Source organism: Sturnira hondurensis, unplaced genomic scaffold (assembly GCF_014824575.4).
Source record: "Sturnira hondurensis isolate 20B ecotype Veracruz unplaced genomic scaffold, ASM1482457v3 Scaffold0015596, whole genome shotgun sequence".
Taxonomy (NCBI): domain Eukaryota; kingdom Metazoa; phylum Chordata; class Mammalia; order Chiroptera; family Phyllostomidae; genus Sturnira; species Sturnira hondurensis.
Genome location: NW_028088227.1, coordinates 11,753,246 through 11,764,356, shown reverse-complemented (window position 1 = coordinate 11,764,356; position 11,111 = coordinate 11,753,246).

The following is an 11,111-nucleotide window of genomic DNA, read 5'->3' as shown; positions in this document are numbered from 1 at the left end:
GAAATGATCATTGGAGGGATGACTATATGTATGGGAGTGGTGTGCAAATACATTTTTATTACAATCAATACATTTCTATTGATTTTCCACAATCAATAGAAATCATTCACTTAAGCTCTACCAAGTAACAAATTTATGAGACTGCCATTTGTTGTTACAAATCTGAACTCTTGTTTGTAACTGCCTTTTTGGTTCATATTGCATATAAAATAAGGCTTTTGCTTAGAGTACTTTGCGTAAATACCTAGTAGCAAACTACATGGCTAGTATGTGAAATCTGGTACTTTAGGTCCATGTTTTGGCCACGATTATATTCTATATTAAATCATAGAATTTGGACTAAGAAGAGAATATAATGTCTTGATTATGATGTGTTATGCTGCTGTATTCTTTGTTTCTTGTGTTGGGGGTTCATTGAGTTACTTGAATTGATGGTTTTCAAGTTTGGGAAATTTTCAGCCTTTATTTCTTCAAAAAATTTGTTTTCTGTCCTCTCCCTTCTCTTTCTACAGACAGAGGCTACGAGAAGTTGATCCACAGCTCCCCATGTACTGTTGAGATTTTTAAAAAAATCTCTGTTTCATGTCAGATTATTACTGTCTTTGAGTTCACTAATGCTATGTCTAATCCATTGGTAATGTCCAATGTGTTTTTTTTTTAAATTTTAGATGTCTTTACTTCTAGAAGTTAATTTCAGTTTTTATATTTTTTATGTCTTCTACATAGCCAACCTTTTGTTTGGTTTTCGAACATCTAGTGTAACAATTTTTAACAGTCTATGGACTAGTTCTAACTGCAGGGTTACTTTCTGTTGATTTTTTTGTTTATTATTCATCATATTTTCTCGTTTTTTCTTATTATGGGCCATATTTTCTTATTTGCATGCTTTGTAATTTTTTATTGCATGCCAGACACATTTTAACTTGTTGGGTGCTGGTTATCTTTGTTCTGCGACTTAAGTGACTTGAAAGCCATTCGATCCTTTCAGATCTTGCTTTTAAACTTCTGTGAGAGCAGCACAGCATTTTTCTATGGCTTAATTGTTGTGTGGTTCTGAGGCAAGACCTTTCTGAGTATCTAGTCCCCCCCGGATTATCAAGCTTTCCAGTCTGGGCTAATTGGAGCAGGCTCTGTTCCTAGCTTTGTGTGGACTAGAGGTGCTGTTTCCTATAAACCGTTCCCCAGAGTTGGGTAGTTTTCCTTAGGTGCGTGTGCTGACCGATGCATCGCTGAATGCAGGGGGGCGAGGACCTTCTGCAGATCCCTGGAATTTCTCTTTCTGTTACTCCTCCCCAGTCCTCTGCCCCTGGGAACTCCAGCTGCCTTCATCTCCCTTGAGTTCACCTCCATATTCTGAACTCAAAGTCCGGTAGGCACTGCCCGGGTGTCCTCTCCCTGCATTGTGTCTGAGAAATCTAAGGTAGTAAGTGGGGTCAGTTCTTTCCTGTCTTCAGGATTGAGACCAGTGTATTGAAACTACTGTCTCGTGTATTTTGTCCAGTGTTTCAGTTATTTCAGTTAATCCAGTCTCATTTACTCTTGGCCAGAAGAAAAAGTTCCAAATTGGAGATTTTACAGTCTTAATTTGTAATTGTTTGGGGAATGTGAATATATGTATCCTCATAATTTTTTCTTCTAAACTATGAGTCCTGGCTGGTGTGGCTCAGTGGATTGAGTGCAGGTCTGCAAACCAACCAACCGCAGTTTGATTCCCAGTCGGCACATGCCTGGGTTGCAGGCCAGTTCCCAGCAGGGGACACACCGGAGGCAACCATGCATTGATATTTCTCTCCCTCTCCCCTTCCCTTCCCCTCTAAAAATAAATAAATTATTTAAAAAATTTTAAACTATGAGAGGTAGGTATATGTTGTCTTTGATCATCCCCAGGCCCTTCCCCTTGCTTGCCATTCAGTTTTCAGAGGTAATTGCTGGGACTGGTTTGGTGTTAAACTTCCCCGCACTTAACTACTTGGAGATCTTTCCACATTAGTTATGCTGATATACAAAATTCTTAAATTCTGCGTTGGTATATGTACTATGAATATCTTAAGTACCTACGTATTGAAGGATGGTTAGGTTGTTTGCAACTTCTAGTTTTTACTAACAACTGTGCAGACAATTCTGTACTCACCTTGTTTATATGTGACTATTTCTCTAGAGTAAACACAGAATTGCAAAGCTGTGTCACAGGGTTTCCACTTGGAAGACTAACAGACTGAGATTGCCTTCCATTTTCCACCAGCTAGGATATCAATGTTTTCTATATCCTGAACTGCTTGATACTGACAAGATAAATTTCAATATTCTGATGAGTAAAAGTTTTACTTGGTTACTATCATTAATTTGCATTTCCTCTGAATTGTCTTTTTCTATTGTCATAACAATATGTTGGCTTTTTTTAAATCTTGAAATATCCTGAATGATAATTCATGGTCAATGTATTTTCTTTATTTTATTTAAGTCTTTGTTTTTGCTTATGGTATATTATCAAGAGAGTACAGTCAGGACATAGAAGCCACACGAAATGAACAGGAAGAGTTTGACACAAGTGTTAACTCTAAGATTGGATTGGAGTAACGGGGCATATATCTGTAATTGAAGAAATAACTGCAAAGCAGTAAAGAGAACTCGGGAGAGTACAGGCATAGCAAATACAAGAAGTGGCCACTCTGTTCTCCCTCAGGCTGAATTCCAGAAAGCATTACAGAGAATACAGCCTTGCCTCTCGATGAAGCCTGTGTAGGTGCACGTCCATCTGAGATGATGCCAGGGAAGGTTATCCACGGAAATGGTACGCCAGCACAACCTGTGACGTCATCCAAAGGGGTGCAGGGTATACCAAGCACAGGAGTTCCACACCCAGTGACGCCCCACTGCTAAGCTACACGCACTGTTTGAGAAGGGCGCTGTGGTAATTTTCCCAGAACCAGAAAAATAAATCCTTCCAGTACCCTCTGCTGACAAAACAGTCCACCTAGCATTTTCACTATAATAATAGGTGAAGCAGGCAACAACTGGTGGATTTAAAGCTCAAAGCCCTGGTTTCTGTAAATTTATGACCTCTCACTACTTACTCAGTAATTGTTTTGCCCATGGTCAGAGCCTCAGCTGGTCAGGGTTCTTAACCTGGTGGAGTGACCCAAATATCTATTACCAAAGGGTCTAAGTCTTCCAATTGTCCTGCCTGTTTTGGTTGATGTTTCTCATTAACCTTTACTATTAGGTCCAGAAGAACTTGAGCACCCAGAGGATCCCGTGTTTCCAACACAGTCCTTTCCCTCCACTGTGTGTCAGTAACAGTCTCAGCCTTGGCGGTCAGGATTGACATTCCAGCCGGTAGAGTAACACCTTTCGCTGCCTGTTGGTTTAGTGGCATCAGAATCAAGACAGCCAAGCAGCAGCCTTGTCGTGGATCTTGCATCAGTAGACCTGTGACTGTGCTCCTGGTTGAAGCATCCCTTGGGAACTAAGACCTCTAAATCAGCACTGCTTGAGGTTGCTGGGATGAGAAATACAGTCATGCTTTGAACCGACATATAATTGTTGGTTCAATCCTATCTATAAGTCAGGCTTGGCTTTTTCCTTTTTTGGCCACCTAATTGTTAGAAACACCCCAGTCCTGGAAGAGGAGACAACAGGAGTTGGTGTTAAGAGACTTGGAGCCATGTGTTCAGGCGAAGCTGCTTGTACCTTTCAGACCTGCCCAGCGAGCTAAGTTGATTGTGTGCCATTCCCTTTGGTGATGATACATTGCTGCTCTGCGTGCTCAAGTTTAGGGCTGGGTGGGTCCTACAATGCCTGCATCATGATGGGAGGCTCAGGCTACACAATCACCTACTATACTGTGGCGAGGCATTCAGTCTCTACCAAGGCACAAAAGGAGGATATTTAACATCAGAAGAGGGCGTATGTATTTGCTCAAAATCTTAGGAGTCTGCCTGTGATTCTCCTGGTGATTGACAGGCTGTGTGCAACATTCTTTGCGCTGGGGCATTTTTAGGATTTTTGGCTCTCCTGGCTCATAGGACCTACATGGCAAAGCAGCTCATATTAAAACTCAAAATCACAATGGAGCCTTCTCTTACTCTGGTCCCCACTCATAACTGATAACCACATGGATGGCTATCTGGGGTGGGGGTGAGGTAGCACACTGGCACTTGGTATATGTTGCCTTCAAAATCCAAGAAGTCCTGTTGGGCATCATGCTTTTTTTTCCCCCAAGGTACATAGTGTGAGATGTAGGGTTTACCTTTCACCCTCTAGTTCTTACATGTCTTACTAAAGCACCTAAGTACTTACCATTTTCTGCTCATGATATCCAATCACCATGTTATTCATGTAGTAGGCCAATATGCTGTTTTATGGAATATCATGCTCTCTATGAATTAACTCATGGCAAGGAGCAGGAAAACTGACAAAGCCTTGAGGCAAGAATTTGAAGGTACACTGTGACTTTGTCAGGTAAAAGCAAACTGCAGTGGTCATTGCAATGTGATAAGGAGCAAAAGGCATATATTTGCATAGCAAGTGCCAGAGCCAGACCCACCGGCCCCAGTACAGACCAGTACTGCATCTGGGAGAGTGGCTACAGTTGGAATCACTGCCTGGTTAAGGTGTGGACCTGGTAGCCTCAGTCATTTTCCAAGCCATCTATTTTCTGCACAGGCCAAAGTCATGAGTTAAGAGGTGATGGGATAGATCCCACCACCGTTTCTTCCAAGTTACCGTCTGGCGTTAATCCCCACAGTTCTCCAGGGATGCAACGTTCCCTCTCGTTAACTTGACAGAAGGGAAGTTCCAGGGGCTTCCAATAAACCCTGCAAAGACGAGCCATAACGCAAGGGTCAGAGACCAGTACAGGAATCCTTTCAGTTGCTAATTATGTTTATTTGCATTATACCTTCAGGAACTGAGGAAATAAGCACGTGGTGGGGTCAGTGGATCAGCTGGGTCCACTATAATTCAGACCTGAGCTGAGACTCCAATCCCCTTGCTCTGCACCTTCATCTTGACTGGTAAGCCACAAGATGAAGGTGTTTGGGATCCCCAGGGAGCAGAATTGGTTTGGAGGTAGTGCCCAGTAATCACCAGATGTCTGGATATTTCTTTTTCTTTGATGAAAAATCACTCTAGCAACTGATTACAAATCCTTTAGGGAAAAGTTTGGAGGGAGGTTTATGGTCTGCACCTGCGGCAGGGGTGGGGTCCTTCCTCCCGGGGCCCCAGCCTCTCCTGCAGGCAAGGGGCTGTGGTCTGTGAACTGACTTAGGTCTGGTCTGGTTGTGAGGCTGTGACTCTCTGCTGTGCTGGCTCACGTCAGGTTTCAGCTCCCAGAATTTTTCCTTTTACATACATCAAGCAATAGTTTAGTTGGCTACCCATGTGTATTCACTCCTTCATGGGGACACGTCAATCACCACCAAAGACCTCTGTGTGCCAAATCTCTACCCAATGATTGATATGTCCCCCCGACCTTGATAACAGATGCACATACCTTGTCTTTGACGGTTGGCTTCTGCTGCTCCGGGATGGCTTCGTCACCATGGACCTGAGAGAGTCCATCTCAGCAGTGAGAAACACCGAGACTGTGACTTCAGCTGTCACTGTAAGTTAGCATTTTGCACAATGAAAATTTGTTTTTTATTTGTAGCAGCATTATAATTGTGACTATAGGAAATAAGTTTTAAAAAGGCTTTTTGTGGCAACTCATTGGTTCTTGGACCATGATATGAGCTGAGAATTAATGGACCTGACCTTGTCATTTTCTTTGGTAAGTGCTGAAGGAAATAAAAAAAATACCCCATCTCTCACCCCAAGCCTTATGGTCATCATTACCTCCATAAGAGTCAATGTGGTAAAAATTTGGGCTCACAAGGCTCATGTTTCAGCGGGTGCTTTGTCACAATCGACCACAGGTGATAACTTGGTTCATTGTCATGCCGCATGCATGTTACTAGCATGTCACTTTTTGTTGCAAGGAGATCAGCACTGTATACAAGTCCAAGGGTGCAACCAAACATCCCCAAATCCCATCTTTGTATGTCTGTCCTCTTAGACCAACCCACTACTGGTATCAGTTTTCTATCAGTCATGGGCCAGTTAGGAGGCAGAAACCACATAGTAATCAAACAGGGAAAGTTTAAAGAATTATCAATGAGTTCCTGACCAGCGGGGCTCAATGGGTTGAGTGTCTTCCTGCAAAGCAAAGGGTCGTCAGTTTGATTCCTGGTCAGGGCATATGCCTGGGTTGTGGGCTGGGTTGAGGGCCAGGTCTCCAGTTGGGGGCGTGGTGAAAGGCAACCAATGGATATTTCGCACATTGATGTGTCTCTCCCTCCCTCCCTCCCTTCCCCTCTCTCCAAAAATAAATAAAATCTTTAAAGTAAAAAAGAATTATCAATGATAAGAGAATGAAATAATGGTAGGGTTGGCTGGTACACAATAAAGAGCTCAAAAGAATACAGGGACAGCAGATACAGAGAATATCTGGTATTCCAGGGCTGACAGCCAGACCTCATTGGAGAGGGTATGCCCCTTAAGGTTCACTGGATGGCAGAGAAGTTCACTGAGGCTGTGCGGCATCCAAAGTGCTGGCAGGAAGGCCCCTCACAGGAGGCACCAAGCCAGTGACACTCCACTCTTAAGCTGCAGGCACTGCAGGGACCTGCCCAGAGGAGACCCCAAGACCTGGAGCAGAAAGCCTTCTTCCTCCCCCAGGGCTCTTCCAGCACCACCTGCTGACAAAGCTTAACATCTTGCCAGTTGGCAAAAAAGACATGTTTACAGGCTCTGGATTCATTATTTCACAGCAGACAGTTAAGGATGAACTTGGAGCTGGGAGGTTATTCATTGATAACTGGTTCCACACCTTGTCCTGTTGAATTTTTACCTTGATATCCATCATCAGAATTCTTCCTGGCTTTCAGTTTGTGCGTATGTCTGTGTGCACGTATGTGTGCATGTAGACCTTCATTCAAAGTTTGTTCTATGTAGTGTAAGGACAAGACACTACAATTTAATCTACCTCAAAGAGACAGACTTCTCCCTAATTTGAAAAGCTATGTGTGTCATATGTAAATTTGTGCATGCAAATGTTTCTCTGGTCTATTCCATTCCATTCACCTGGTTATTACTTTACCCAATGCAGATTTTCTTGTCTGAACAAAGAGACTTGGATTAGGACTTTCTGAAAGTCCGAAGACAGTTTTGGTGTTTGTAGGAAGAACAAAAAGCCTGTTAAGAGAGGATGATGTTCTTAAGTGAAACAAATAGAAATGAGTGTGTTGAAGTTTATTTGGATTAATCTCAGTTTTAGTTTTCCATGGGTTAGTAAATACTGCTTAGTAGCATTGCCCTTTCTCCTGGCTATTTCATGTAAGCAGTATTTCTAGAACCAGGTCAAGAGGCTGCTGGTTGACCACAGGCCTGGGTGGTAGAAATGCAAATCAACTCTTCTGTTTTAAAATCTGGGGCCAGCTCCTTCTCGAGGGACATTCAGGGTATAATCGTGTCAGTTCTTCGCAGCATTGATAGTAAATATTAGATAAAGGGTTTAATGGAGTTTAGAATCACTTCTATTTATTTAAACGAGTATAGAAATAAAAGTTGGGAAAGGATTTGTGTTTACCAGTCAGGTCTAAATAGGGTTCTGGATGGAGCTGTGTGAACTTGCAAAGCTGAAAGTTGGATGCCTTCTGCCACACTGCATAGGAAAATATCACCCGTCACTTTTCTGTGCTTAGTAGGTAGCTGCAATGCAAATATTCAGCAGATCTTTGAGCTTTTAAGGAAGATGGTGAATAATCCTTGTTACAGCACCATTAAAAGTCACTTTTCCCTGCAAGACCAAGGTCACTTTTCGATCTGGATTAGGCCACTTAGTGGGCCTCCTTGTGCACATTTTGCCATAAAGAGAACTGGTGAAGAGGGAAAGCCATTTCTTGCTAAGGACGTAAAGATGCCCCACGTGTGGAGTAATCTACAAATTCCTTAATATTTTATCATTTGTATTAGTGCGGTCCTATTTTTTTGATTTTAGAAAATCACTACTACTCTTACATTCCAGCCACATATAACTTCCTTCGGTCTGTTTCCATCTGACCCATCTCATAGGCCTTGCTTAAGAAGTCAGACCTGAGATAGATTTGAAGAGGTTCCAACTAGTTTGCTGCCTTTTCTAGACGTTAGGTTTTTTTATGTGGCGTCTCGATACTGTACCCGAGCCAGGGGCCCACCAGGCACTTTCTTACTTACGAGGATTTACATATTTAGTAGGGTAATATCCCACAATCAGCTTTCATGTCACCCTTCTGAACCTCTCCCATATCATGGGTCTCCACTGGTGCATGTCACTACTTTGCAGCCTTCTCAACCCTGTGCTGAGACCCCCCATGGCAGACACGTTCGCTTTGGGCAGAGAAATGGGGAGGGAGTGAATCTCAAAAACCTTTGTGGTCCCGTCCACACCAACCAAACACTGCTTTCTTTGAGAAACGTTTTTCGGAAACAAACAGACACGTACTAGGGTTCCACATGTTAGTCAAAGATGGCTCCACAGAGACTGGTGAGTCAAGCAAGAGGTGGGCATTCGCAGCGTGGCCCTACATGGTCAAGGATCTTGGCCGGGTCTGTGCCCAGCCTGTCTCTTCCCTCTCTGTGTTGTCTCTGAACTGTGCACTCGGAAACACCCCAGCCAACTTTCGGTCCAATCACTAGACATCGGCTGCAGAAAGACACCTTTGAAAAAGGCCTTAGAATGGCCTGTTTTCTCTGATGGAATGATGCAGTGTTTTTCTCTTAATTTTTCTCAAAGCAAGAGAAAAGGAATTCTTTTTTTATTATCTTTCATTTTTCAATTATAGTTGACATTCAACATTACATTAGTTTTAGGCGTACAGTACAGTGGTCAGACATTTATATCATTTCCAAAGTGATCGCCCCAATAAGTCGAGTGCCCGCCTGGCACCACACATAGTTATTACAATATTACTGACTATATTTCCTGTGCTGTACTTCACATCCTTGGGACTGTTTTGTAATTGCCAGTCTGTGCTTTGTAATCCCCTTCACCTTTGAAACTCAGTCCTCCAACCTCCTCCCACCCAGCAGCCATTAGTTTATTCTCTGTATGAGTTTGTTTTGGTTGTTCATTTATTTTATTCTTTAGATCCCACATGTAAGTGAAATCATATACCATTTGTCTTTCTCTGTCTGATTTATTTCAGGTAGCATAACACAAGAAGAGGAATTCTTAAATGTGTTGATCAGGACGTAACCCTCTGTGGGGGGATCCTGAAAGACTGGAACAAAGAGTATAATACATATTAAAATAGTACTGAGAAGGCGGTGGAAGAGGATGTAAATGTTTCACATAGACTAAAAGCTGAAATATTTTTTAAATACCTTCAAAGATGTGCCACGCCTCAAGCTCATCTGCATTCTGAGAAGTTCTTTGGAGGGCGGACATCTGGAACGCTGCTCTCCCAGGGAACTCGGTAGGGAATCTGACACTACTGGTTGGTTTTAAGTGAGTGAAATGAAAAAGAAGAAACCCAGAGACAGAACAGAACAAGGTGTTGTGCTGACTTCCACACTTACTGAACCGTAGTTGAGTAAGCGCGCTTGGGCTTGTTTCCACATCAGAATTGTGTTATTGAGGCAAGATGGCAGAATAGGAAGCCCTGGACCCTCTTTCCCTCAACAAATACTGATTCAGCAACAATTCATGGACAAATTCCTTTTGTTAGAAATCCAGAATTTTATTATCCAGACCCAAGTACCCAGATAAGATTCTGATACACAATTTTTAAGGTAAGTTTGAAACAACCTTAAAACCATAATTTTTATCTTGAATATATATAATATATTCAAATTTGTCTTTACTTACAGTTTTTGAACTTTGAAGCCTCCTTGTTATTTTATTGCCCCTTAGATTAGTCTTTGAAAGTTGTTGCTGGGAGAATCTGGATGATGTGGAAGCAGAATTTAGGGTGTACAGAGCCCGGGATATGAGGCCTATAATGTTAAAAATGTTAAATTATATTTCTGGGTGCAATACACATGACTAGGTCTAATTCATAAAAGTTTAAAGCTTAAAATGGGCATATAATCCAGCTCCCCTAATTCTGAGTCACAAATGTCAGGGCCTGGATAGAGTCTTTTGCCTAAGGGCCACGTGACCAAATGAAAGAGAAGAAGATGAGGGGCCACTTGGACTGTTGTGGGTAGAAGTGAACAGACCAAGAGATATTCAACTAATAGGACTTAGTAATTAACTGGATTTGCAGTGTGAGGAAGGATAGCTCCCAGATTTCTGGCCCAGGCAACTGGATAGACGTTAATTTTATTTTACAGTGGATTTCGTGACCCTGGCACGTACACGCTCAATAACTAATTGCTGATTACAAGATTAGAAGGAGAGATGTGTGCGAAATGGGCAGATGTGCAGATGGGAAGATAAAGATGACTAGTTCAAGGTCCCTGAGAAGGCGGGAGCACGTGGAACTGTGCACCAGAATTGGCCTGGGGAGGAAAGGGGCACCGTTTCCACTTCAGCAGCAGGAGGGAGGAACAGCCGTGCGGATGCATGTGGGCTGTGGACAACAAGTACAGGGAGTCTTCACCTGATGGTTTTTTACTCACCTGGGACATGGGGGAGAAGGACAGTGTCTGAAGGTCCGAAGAGACCAAGAATGGTTAAAATGGAAACAAGCGAGCCAAGCCCAAGCCCACCAGGCATCTTTGTCTTAAGTGATTTGTTTAAAACTGGGCCCTCAGCCCAGCCAGAGCCCGATTCTTGTCCTTGCATCGCCACAGCCCACTCCTGCCACCCGAGCTTGAACAGAGGAGGGCTGCTATGAGGGGGCGGCCCAGGGGCTCCACTCCCTTTGTGCTCCCAGCTCTCTCAGAGCCCAGAGGTGGAGAGAGAAACCAGCTCTCCTGAAGCAGTTCAAACCCGCATTGAACTAACTGAAGCCAGTCCACTTCTGAACATCTCACAGTTTCGTGAGCTAAACAATTTCATTTTTCTCCTGAAGCATTTTGAGAATAACTGTGCTAGAACAAAAAATAGTTTCTCAGGAATTGCAAGATCCTAGGGGAATCCATGTTAA